Source organism: Protobothrops mucrosquamatus, unplaced genomic scaffold (assembly GCF_001527695.2).
Source record: "Protobothrops mucrosquamatus isolate PMUCROS unplaced genomic scaffold, P.Mucros_1.0 scaffold585, whole genome shotgun sequence".
NCBI classification, from domain to species: domain Eukaryota; kingdom Metazoa; phylum Chordata; class Lepidosauria; order Squamata; family Viperidae; genus Protobothrops; species Protobothrops mucrosquamatus.
Window position 1 is genome coordinate 401,697 of NW_015386885.1, and position 11,645 is coordinate 413,341.

Sequence of the window (11,645 nt, forward strand, 5' to 3'; positions counted from 1 at the left end):
CAGTAGTAATGCCATAGTATTAGCCAATAGGAGCCCCCATCATGCACGAACCTACTGATCCCATGGTTCTGCTTTATTCTGCATAATATGATATTGTCATGGTATTACTGAAGAATGGGGTTTCTCTTAGATAAGGGAAATCTGTTAAATCCTTGCAGCAACTGAATAGTATCAGCAAAATGTTCTTGAAAGTCAAATATGAGGATTTTGCCATTAATTTGCCCCCCACCCATTTTCCAAATGATGGTTTAAAGATGCAGAATATTAAGCAATCTTTTTCTACACTTGCATTCATACTGCTTAAGTTAGAACTGCAGCCATCAGTTCTCCAAAGCTGTGTGCATGCATCTATGCACACATGTGTGTGGAGTTTTGCCACTGTGGATGCCTATATGCAAATATAGTGCACATCTGCTATATAACCAGATAGAAAAACAATAGAATGGGTTCACATTATATCTTGAAACTAATAAGGAGTTTATGAGAACAATTCCAATATCGATGGTTAATAGGTTGTTAGAACCAGCCAACCAACCTTGTATAGAACTCTGGATGAACTTTGGAGATCTTTGATTTCTTTTTCATTAGAAAAAGACTAGGAAAAAAGAAGGATGAGGAGAAAAATGATTAATTTGAGTATGAATTTATGAGGGCCGCATGAGTAGTGATTTAAGATGAAATAAAGGAAGAATTATGTTTTTAAGCTATCAAGCTTTCATACACAATGGATAGGATTCAGGTCATACTCGGGAGTCTGGGCACATACAAGGATGAAAATGTAAAATCCAGCTGAGTTTAGAATTGTCCCCAAATTAGGTAAAACATTTGTGATTTTGGATAAACAAAAAACAAAAGTAGAGGGAAACATATTTACAACCACAATTGGGACCGTAATTTCCATTGCTAAGCAAAGCAGTTGTTAAGTGAGTCATGCCCAATTTTATGACTTTTTTGCCATGGTCATTCAGTGAATCTGGCTTCCTCCATTGAGCTTGCTTGTCAGAAGCTGGCTGGGAAGGTCACAACTGGTGATCACGTGACCTGGGATGCTACAACCCACCATAAATACATGCCACCTGCCAAGCAGCTGAATTTTGATCATATGTTCGCGGGGATGCTGTGACAGTTGTAAATGCGAGGACCAGTTGTAACTCACTTTTTTCAGTGCCGTTATAACTTCAGACAGTCACTAAAAGAAAGGTGATAAATCGAGGACTACATGTAGTTTTAGTATTAGCAGAAATGGAAGTTAAATCTAAATAGACTAAGTAAAAGTCAAACTGTGTTGCACTAGTTAATTACCGTGTTTCCCCTAAAGTAAGACCCTGTCTTACTTTCTTTTGGGCTCTGAAGTAAGCACTAGGTTTTACTTTTGGGGAGGGCTTACTTTTTGCCAGTACCAGCACCAGTAGGCCATGAGCGCGTGGGGGTGGGGCAGGGCCTGTGCATGGGGTGGAGAAGCAACACGGTGACAAGAACGTGGTGGCGGACCAGTTGCTTCCCTCCACCTGCCAGACACCTGCCGAAGCCACGCAGGGTAAGGTTGCCACGCCCACCCCCGCCCAGATGCCCTTGCCTCCCCCAAGCATTTTTTTACTAACCTGCCTTTCAGCTGCATTGCATTTCTCCATTCACTTCTCAGCCTTTGCCGCATGTTTGTGAGATCTCGCAAGAAGTTAGAAAATCTGATTGAACTTTTTTTTTGTCCCACAAACATGCGGCGATGACTGAGAACTGAACGGACAAATGCAATGCAGCTGAAAGGCAGGTTAGTAAAAAAAATGGGGGAGGTGCAGGCATCTGGGTGGGGGGCGGGCGCAGCAACCTTACCCTGCGCGGTGGCAGGAGGGTGGGCATGTGCCCTTCCCATGCCAAGCCAGCCCCTGCAGCCCCGGGGTGGCCGTGCTGGGCAGCGGCGTGCAGGGTGCCGAGGGGGGGGGCCTGCCAGGCTGACCAAAGCGGCAGGTGGAGTGCTGCAGGCTCATGGAGGGAAGATGGTGAAGCGGGCAATCGGGACATTGGTGAGTGCAACGTGGCTCAGCTGAAAGCGGCCTCGGAACAAGTGGGGCAGGTAAGGAAAGAAATCCTTGCTCCCCCCAGGAATTGCCTTTCTTTGCTTACCAGACTCCCAGCCCCGCGCTGTTTCTCCTTTGCAATCCGCCGCCGCCACATGCAGGGAAACAAAGGAAAAAAATTTAGGAAAAAAAGGGTCAATTAATCAATTCCAACTTCTCGCAAAAAAAAAAATCTCACGAAGTTGGAATTGATTGATGGGCTTCCCCCCCCAAAAAAACTTCCTTTGTTTCCCTGCACGCGGCAGTGGCTGATCACGAAGGAAAAATGACACGGGGCTGGGAGTCAGGTAAGCAAAGAAAAGCAACTCCTGGGGGGAGCAAGGATTTCTTTCCTTACCTGTCCCATTTGTTCTGAGGCCATTTGCCGCCTTGCATGTTGCGCCCAATGCCGCTGCCATGAGGCCGCGGAACAAGCTGGGCAGCGGTAAGGAAACGGTAAACTGGTACCGTGGGTCAGATCCCCCCTCCCCCCTTGGCTTTGCCTCGTCACAGAGTTAGGCCGTCCATGCAGGCCCTTAAGTAGGGCTTACTTTGGGGAGAGGGCATATGTTAGGCCCACCCCCCGAAAATCTGACTAATCAACTGATTAAGTACTTTCCAAATTGCACGTAACACAAAATAAAGCATGTTTTGCTGTGTGGAAAAATCCTAAAATTCATGGTCAGGCGATCTCTTCGTTAGTCCTGATCAAAAATATAAGCAATTTATTTCTTGCAAGACTAAACTCCAGTTTTCTTGGGAAAGCTAATGGTCATAATGGTAGCTTTACAAACTGTGGAAACACAATAAAAGCTTCCTACTTAGAATAGACACTGTAACAGCAACTCTCTCTCCAGGTGGAAATTTCTTCTTTAGAAACTTAGGCTAGGTTTAAAATTAAACTTATTTCTTATATATTTTCATTGTACAATAAGTGGTTATGAGCTTAAAGTCAAAATCCATGTTAATATTCAGACAGCACATAAGAGTCATTTTGTCCTTATTTGCTATGATAGATTAATATATAGCTATCTTTTGGAATTTGTTCCATTTGGAATGTGGTTTTTTTTTTTCTAATATCGGCCTCAGTGGCCAGTAGAAAAAAGTTTGGCCATTTTTATCGGTATTCTTTTGAAATGATCTTGAGATAATAAGACTCTGTGACAAAAGACCATCTCTAGAATTTCCTAGTCTCACTGGATTCACAGTGGTAAAAATCATGTTTGAATTGCTGAAGTTCTGTGAAGCTTGTGATGTTCATTTTCTCATTTCTAGGAATTGGGCTTCTGGGCTGTAGTTGCCCTTTCATAGATCTTTCTTAGAGGAATGGTGAATTGACATTTTTGAAGCTTCCTCTTATAGAACCCATTCAGACAATTTTTTTGCATGCAATCAGAAACTTGCTTACAACAGTGAAGACATGGATGTGTAAATGTGTTAGAGACTGTGCATGGCCCAAAGTTACTTAATCAGCTTTTGTGGCTGAGAATGGACTTGAACTTGGGTCAAATGCTAGTCCAACATATTGATTCTTATTTAACATTTCCATTCTTTATTATGTGCCTTTGCAGTCTCTATATATGTGAGTACATTGTATTGGATGTCAGGTCTTTGTTATATATGAAGTATCTCAGCTCCATCTCCCCACTTTCAGAAAACTGATTATTTATTTGCTGGAGGGCATCTGCTTTTGTGGAAGACATTAGCAGATGGCTAATGAACTAGGTAAGATGCCTGCAGAGACTAGCCTTTCACAATCCAGATAGTTCTTGTTTAGTAATTGCCTCATTTAGCAACTGTTACAGTTACAACAGTAATGAAAAAGTAAGCTTACAACCAATTCTTGCATTTACAAGCTTTGCAGGTCTGTAAAGCAAAGCAAAATTGAGATAAGATCAGAAGCAGTCATTACTTCAAGTAGCAATTGTAGTCATTAAACAAGGTTATCTGTAGTATAAATAGAATGCAGACTATGGTTATCCACAGTATTTAAAGAGGTTCTTTGAAATGCATGTTAGCACATGCAAGACAATATTATTGAAAGCATTGAGGCAGCTAGCTCGTCTTGAAGGCTCATCACAAGTTCTTTGAGGGCTTTCCCAGATTGTCTGCTCATGCAACTGAGCATCCATAAAGAACATTCCTGGTGAGACCATTGGGAAGCTGCAGTGGCTGGATATGCAGACAATCTGGGAAAAACTTGAAAGCAAGCATGACAAGCCTTATAAAAGAATGCTCTTGAATGTTTTCCACAAAAGTAGAATAAATTCCATCTTCTTGGCTTCAATGACTTAAGAGTAGAACAGCACAGATTTCTTGAGAAGGGCCTGGCTGTTTTGCCCAGCTGCTTTCAGAGGAGAAATGAGATGTCAGATGAGGAATTTTTTAAAAAAATCTCAGTAACTTTCCAGTAAAGCAGCAATGAGAATCGATCTTTCAGTTGTCACCCATAGCATGAATTTTGTCTGTTCTGCACTAATTCTGAAGTGTCCTAGCTCCAGATAGGAGAAGACAAGACACCAATCCTTTGCTCTCAGTGAAATATGAATATAAATTTAATAAATAAATGAAAGTAAATTTATCAATATATAATTAATATACAATTAATTAATTAAATTAAAAACTGGGAAATGTTTGTCCTTCACTAGTTTATTTATTTATTAAAGCTAATTTATATGGCTGCTTACTCACTGTCAGTGACTCTGGGTGGCTTACAAAAAATAAAAACCCAATGTACAAACAATAAAATCAATCCTCCACCCCCCTGGAGACAACAATCAATCAGATAAGCAACTTGATGGGTAACTGATGAGTAACATATGACCTAGTCTGCATATTTGTACAAAATGTGTTCAAAATAGTCACCGATTTGAAAAGAAAGCTAAAAGGTACATCCAAATGTGGAAAAACTCTCTGGTTCCAGTTTTTAAACTAATTGTTGATCCAGGAGAGTCCTTATCTTTTTATTCCACTGCAGCTGCGCTAGGTCAATGGCCAAGGATTTTTTTTAAAAAAACCCAACCATTCATGATCATTCTTGTCTTCAAAAAAGACTACATTAGGGAGACAAAATTTACCTTCACAGGAGTAATGATGGTTCTTTATTTGCAAGGTTTGTTTTTCCAAATGGCATTAGCCATTCCTTAAATACTCCAATACTGAAATGCATACAAGAACTTAATTTAGAATAATTAACTCAATTGATCTGTCAAAAACTTATATGATTCTACTGAGAAGCCAGTAGAAGTGAGACAGATTCTCTGAATGCTTATAAAGTGATACTGAATTAATGGTCTTCATCTTCAATTTGTTATATCATTCAAACATATATTGTGTCTCTCTAAGGAAACCATACAAATTATCAGCACTTATTGCACGTGCCCTCATATTTGCTAAATATTTGGCTGAAGTACCTTTACAACAAGTCTGTTTTCCTATATGAAGGCCATTTGTTTATTCAGTTGTTTAAAACAGACACTATCTCATGGCTTGCATGACAAGAATGATTGAAATCAACATACTTGGTTGTCTAGTTAAACTTATATATTCCTAGCCTAAAAAGCTCATGAGCGAATCAGATCTGTCAAATGCAAAACTTGTTGTTAGAAGATTAATGTCTTTTCCAGTGATGGTGTTGTAGAGCTCTAAGAGGCATGCAACTTTGTTCCACAAGGGAAGCGGAACCAATGCAGCCATGAATATGAGGTGAAAATGCCAGCTCAGTGGGATAAAACATATATTCTATATTGCATTACATGTGAAATGGCAGGGAGACAGGTATTAACTAATCTTGCTGGCAACTAAAGCAAAGACTAATGGGCTAGGGACACCACAAAACACTATTACATAAGTTAGTTTCAAAAGCACTTGGAAAGAAAGTAAATATTAAGAATGAGTCATGGATGATCTTAGTAATAGATTCAAAGACAGCTATAATTAAAATGTGCAATCGATCCTCTTTATCATAATTGTCAACTTTGCTTTCCTTTTTCATTATACCTATTAAGCTACACATCAGCATTAATATATGAGGTTTGGCTCTCTTTTCTCTCGTATGACTTCTATGTCATGATTTAGGCCATATCAGCTTGACCATCTATTTTTTTCTGCTTTAAGCCCTGGATCTTGTCAAAGAGAGCCATTCATCTATCTATCTTAGTGCACATTCTACGCATTTCTATGGCCTTTCCAATTAAAGGACATCTCTGCTTGAGGCTATGGAAAGCCGATGCCCATCAGAGAGTACAAATATCAGATCAGATGGAAAAACCATTTGCTCTACTGAGGCAACATCCTATGTGTGGTTTGTAGAACAACTCTCTTTTTCTATGAGAGACACTGGGAAAGAATGCTTGGTCAGAGATGTAAAATAGAGTGCCATCAGTGTATTGATATCACATTTAGGGTTGATAGTTTACAGAACTTTCCCCAGTGGCTTTATAGATGGTAAATAGAAGCAAGGAGTGAGTAGAGCCCTGAGGGACCCACAAAGCAGGAATCTCTGACTAGAACCGGCCCTGAAGAAAGGAGAAACAATGTAATTCAGTACCTCCCTCTCCTAATCCCCTGAGCCAGTCCAGAAAAATACCGTGAACAGTATTGGTCACTGAGAGATCAAAGAATGACAGGATGAACACATTATCTCCATCCCAAGCCTGTCAAAAATAATCACAAATGCAATATTTGCTGTTTTAGTACCATGGCAAGGCCTGGATCCTGACTGGAAGTGATCCAGATAATGTTTTTTTCCAGGGGTGTCTGGAGCTGTAAGCCAACTACCTTCTCAACTCTGTTCCAAGAATAGGAGGTTTGGTGACTGGATCTAGTTTTGACAAGATATCCTGGGTCCAATAATAGACCCACCTTGGTGGAGGTGTAAACCATTTTGAAGTAAGGGGTAACACCCCCTCTCACAAGAAGCATTCCCCATTGCCTGGACCCAACTACCTGCCATCTCCCAGGGGAACGGTCAGTCAGAAGGGATAAGGATCTCAAATACAGGAGGCTAAATTTGTAGTTCCAAGGATGTCCACTTCATCAGGGCCAACAGGTTTGAACTCCTCTCATCTAACTGGGCAAGACTGTGCCTTAGGCAACTCCACAGGACCTGTACAGCTAGATTCCAACTCTGAAAGAGTCTAAACAACTTTTCAACAAATGACTAGACTAATACAATGCTGAACAAATGTTACCTAGGAGAGACCATGCTCTCCTAAACAGGGCCATTGATGGGCCTTCTATAGACACAATATGGGCAGAAAAACAACCATATTTCACTACCTTTGTCTTTGTGTGTGTGTGTTTTAACTCTATAATTTTTATTATAGAGTCAAAAGATAAAGCAATATAGAAGGAGGAACAAAAAAGATGTAGATGATGAATATAAAGAGCAAAGAGAAAGAAAAAAGAAACTTAAAAAGTGATTTCTGATCTTCTTTACAGCAGTTATAAAAGTACATGAAATTGCTTTTCTTCTTCAAAATTACATAGCATGGTTCCCGTGTTCTCATATTCAAACCCTATTAAACAATAAATCCAGAAACCATGTTCATTTTTCTCAATTTCCAGAAAAAGGTCCATAAAGGGGTTCCACTCTTTTATAAAAGTAGTTATTTTTGCCTCCCTAATCCAAGTCAGTTTAGACACTTATGCAAGTTCTCTTCACAGTCCATTTCTCCATTGTGGGTACACTCTTTGTCTCCAGTGGCATTTTAGGCATCTGTTAGGTGGGCCGCTGCTGGATCCACAAGAGTCTGCATAGGCACAATCCACCAAAAGGCCAAAGTCATCCACTTATTCCAAGTGGCAACCAAAGTCCCATTTATACCATCTACCACAACTCCAGGATCTCTTAGAGCAGGGACCATTCAAATTAGCATTGTCTCCCTGCAGAGAAGCACACACCAGAGAACTCAAGAACCAGCAGGGAATGATTCGGTTTTATTGCTTTTGTTTCAGCTGCATATATTGTTTTTACTGTTAGTTTGTAAGCTGCCAAAGTTTCATTTTAAGCTGGGTGGCTATAGCAATGTTTGAAGTAAAAAATAATAAAATAAAATATCTCCTCACTCCAGATCATATTGTCACTGCCTTGAGATAAATACCAGATCTAGTATGTTGTCTTTGCTGTCTAATGAAGGACATCTACTTCCAGATGTCAGACTGTAATAATTATGCATATTTGTGTACAGGTGAATTGGCTTGAAACTGAGAAGAATGTATTTGCAAGTAACCTTATCTCTATTACTTTCCTGTCCTACTGTGTCTAATCATGTATAGTTACTCTCAAGTCCCATTGTATTTATATTCCCACAGAAATAAATAAGGAAATGTAATAGTCACAGTATCCATTCATCAGAGATCTGCTCTTCAACTGTTTCTTGTTCTGGCACTTACTTAGCAAGCTTACTTGGAATAACAGGTGTTTTTAAAGATGATCCTTTGATCTTTTATTCGTGGATATACAGATTTTGGAGTAGCTTCTAATTTTAGTATTATTATACATAAACAGTGGTAGCTTAGTTTCCATAGGGTGCTTAGCATAGCATATATATTCAAGGTTTGCTCATTTAAATATTTATTTGTATCCCACTTTTATTATTTTTACAAGTAACTCAAGATGGTGAACATATTCAGTGTGACTTTCTCCTCCTATTTAACCCACAGCAACCACCTTTGTGGTGGGTTGGGCTGAGTGTGACTGGCCCAAAGTCACCTTCCACCGAAAACACCGATTCCATCCTGTACTTGAGTACCAGAGGGACGAAAGATGGGACCACGGAGTTGGTGATGTTACTTTAACCGAGAGTTACCGTAGAATTACCGTAGTAGATCTGGTCACCAAGAGTTGGAAAAATTACGGCGCTGGGGGGTTGGCCAGCATTCAGCTCCTGATTTGGCCAGCATGCAGTTCCTGTAAACCGGTCGTAAGTCGAGGACTACCCAACCGGTCGTAAGTTGAGGACTTTCCCTGCCCAGGAGTGCCGCGCATGCGTGGTTCCGCCCCCTGCGCCGGCCGAGGCGTAGCTGGCAAGCGGCAGAGACGGAGCAGGCCGACCACCAGCTGGCCCAGCTCAAGGGAGGTAAGGCACCCGCCGGAAAAGGGGGGAAAAAATGGCGGACAGCCTTGCTTGGCGACCCCCGTGAAATGGTTGATCGACCCCAAATGGGGTCGCGACCCATAGGTTGAGAACTGCTGATCTAGACAAGCCTGGCTGATCTGAACAGCTGAGGAAGCATGGACTTTGTTATCTCACCCTTGTTAGACTTCTTTATTAGACTATTAGGAAATCCCAGAACAATAATCTAGATAGAAAAGTGGGGGGGGAAACTCAGGAGTCAAAGGCAGAAAGAACATTGCTGTTTTGTTGCCAGGCAAATGACACAGACATGTCCAAGTAACAACCGTAGTAGTCAAATTAAACTTGAAGGAGATTTTATCCTACTAAGATTAATGTCCTAAACAGCTTACAATCCTTTTTGGGAAGGGGGGGAATAGTGTCATGTTTGATGGTCCAGTCCAAGTATTCAATTCCACAGGAGAGGGACCTGATAAAAATGTCTCTGCTGTCAGAAACTCACTTTGACAGATAACTTTTTTTGCATTGCATCCAGACATTTCCTTTGACGTGTTTCTTTCTGGTGTTCTCAGTATTTAGAAAACTCTGTGGGTAGTTTGGGCAACAGCTGAGGTTCTAATACATCAATATACTACCTTCATGCACTGAACAACAAAAAGAGTGAAAACCTCCACTATTTCATAATACTCATTTTTAACCATAACTTCTCACGCCAATTGCCTAAATGGAGCAAACTGACATGTATGAAATGTATATACAAGTTGGTCTGGGATTTCAGCATTTGTAATATGCATATGTGTTTACATAGATTGCTTCATTTCTCTAAAAGAGGAAGCAGACCAGTAAGCAGACTTCTGAAAAGATGGCTTCAGGAAATAGTGATTTAGAAAGTTACTGTGACGGTTTCAAGCACTTAAGATCACTTGAATAGGGTGGCCCTATCACTTGGCAGAATGAGATGGTATCAAGCTCAAGCTGAAAGCTGACACAGTGAAATTCAATCGAGTCTAATTCTTTATTTGCTTACATCTAATGGCCAGAATCTTTCTCAGACTAAAGCTGTAAACGTCTAACAAACCTAATAGACATATCCTAAGAGATTCTAGGCTGTGGCTACCCTGAATCTCTTCCATCTTCCCTATCCTCTTTGGAACTCTTAATTTGGGTTCATTTTTTGAATCAGCTGTTTCCTCTTGGGAAACCATGCTACTGTTGCTGGAATTGCCCCTCCCTTCTCTAGGTACACATTTCATCACATCTGTTCACATCAAGGAGTTGTGATGAAGGGTGAACAAATTCTGAGCTTGTAAGTCTTTATGGTAGTATTTTTTTCTGACAGGGAGGAGAAAGATGTACAGTAGCCTTCTCCATCTTAGATTATTCTGGCTGGCCTCTTGACTGTTACGTGCTCCAGTTTAGGTAGCAATATTCAGTATATTGGTATGATCCTGCAAATGTCTTCAACACTTTACTATGGACCAGGTAAACCTATCAGATCAATTCCTGAGAGACTAACTGGGACAAGAATAACTTCTTAGATTGAAATAATAAGCATAGAGTTATAATGGAAGAAGTCAGGCCATATTAGTATATTTACTGTTCAAACAATAAAATAAAAGTTTGCCTTCAGATATTCCAAATGCTTGGTCATAAGAAACGGAATCCAAAGGCTTCTGTATAGTATGAATCAGGGCCCTATTTTTTTTTATACTGTGCAATTTTATTTTGATAATGTTAGAAAGGGGAAGGAAGCATCTTCTCAAAACCTTATTCAGTTGTTTCTCTGGTTTTTGCAGTTCCAGAAGACATTTCAAAAAACACTTTTCCAGTCATAATATATGCTAGAAAATTGTCTTTACAATTAAAAAAAATACTGTGGTCTCCATATAATTTTATGATAACATGAACCCAAGTCATAGGTTGGAGGGAATTTACCAAGATTGGCTTTTTGAAAATGCTACTTTATAGTGTTTGAGGAGAATAGAATAGAATAGAATAGAATAGAATAGAATAGAATAGAATAGAATAGAATAGAATAGAATAGAATAGAAGAATTGGAAGGGACCTTGGAAGTCTTCTAGTCCAACCTCCTGCTCAGGCAGGAAACCCAATACCATTTCAGACAAATAGTTGTCCAATCTCTTCTTAAAAACTTCCAGTGGTGGGGCTTTCACAACTTCTGGAGGCAGGTTGTTCCACTGGCTAATTGTTCTAACTGTCTAACTATCCTTGCGTTGCACTTCAGAAATTCATTTTATGAATAACCATTAAAAAAACCCACATGTTGCCCATTGTATTGTATAATTTGCATATTTGCCTGTTTCCATAAGTTCATTAATTTACAACTTAGTATCAGTAACTTTCTCTGATATTTGTCTCTAGAAGTTGGTGGCTCTGGTACTCCACCAAACTTTGCTTAGCATCCGCAAACCCAAGTCTGGCTGAGTAGACATCTTCACGCTCCAACTACTTCATTAAATGATGAAAACAGCATCGTTCCACTGCACCATAA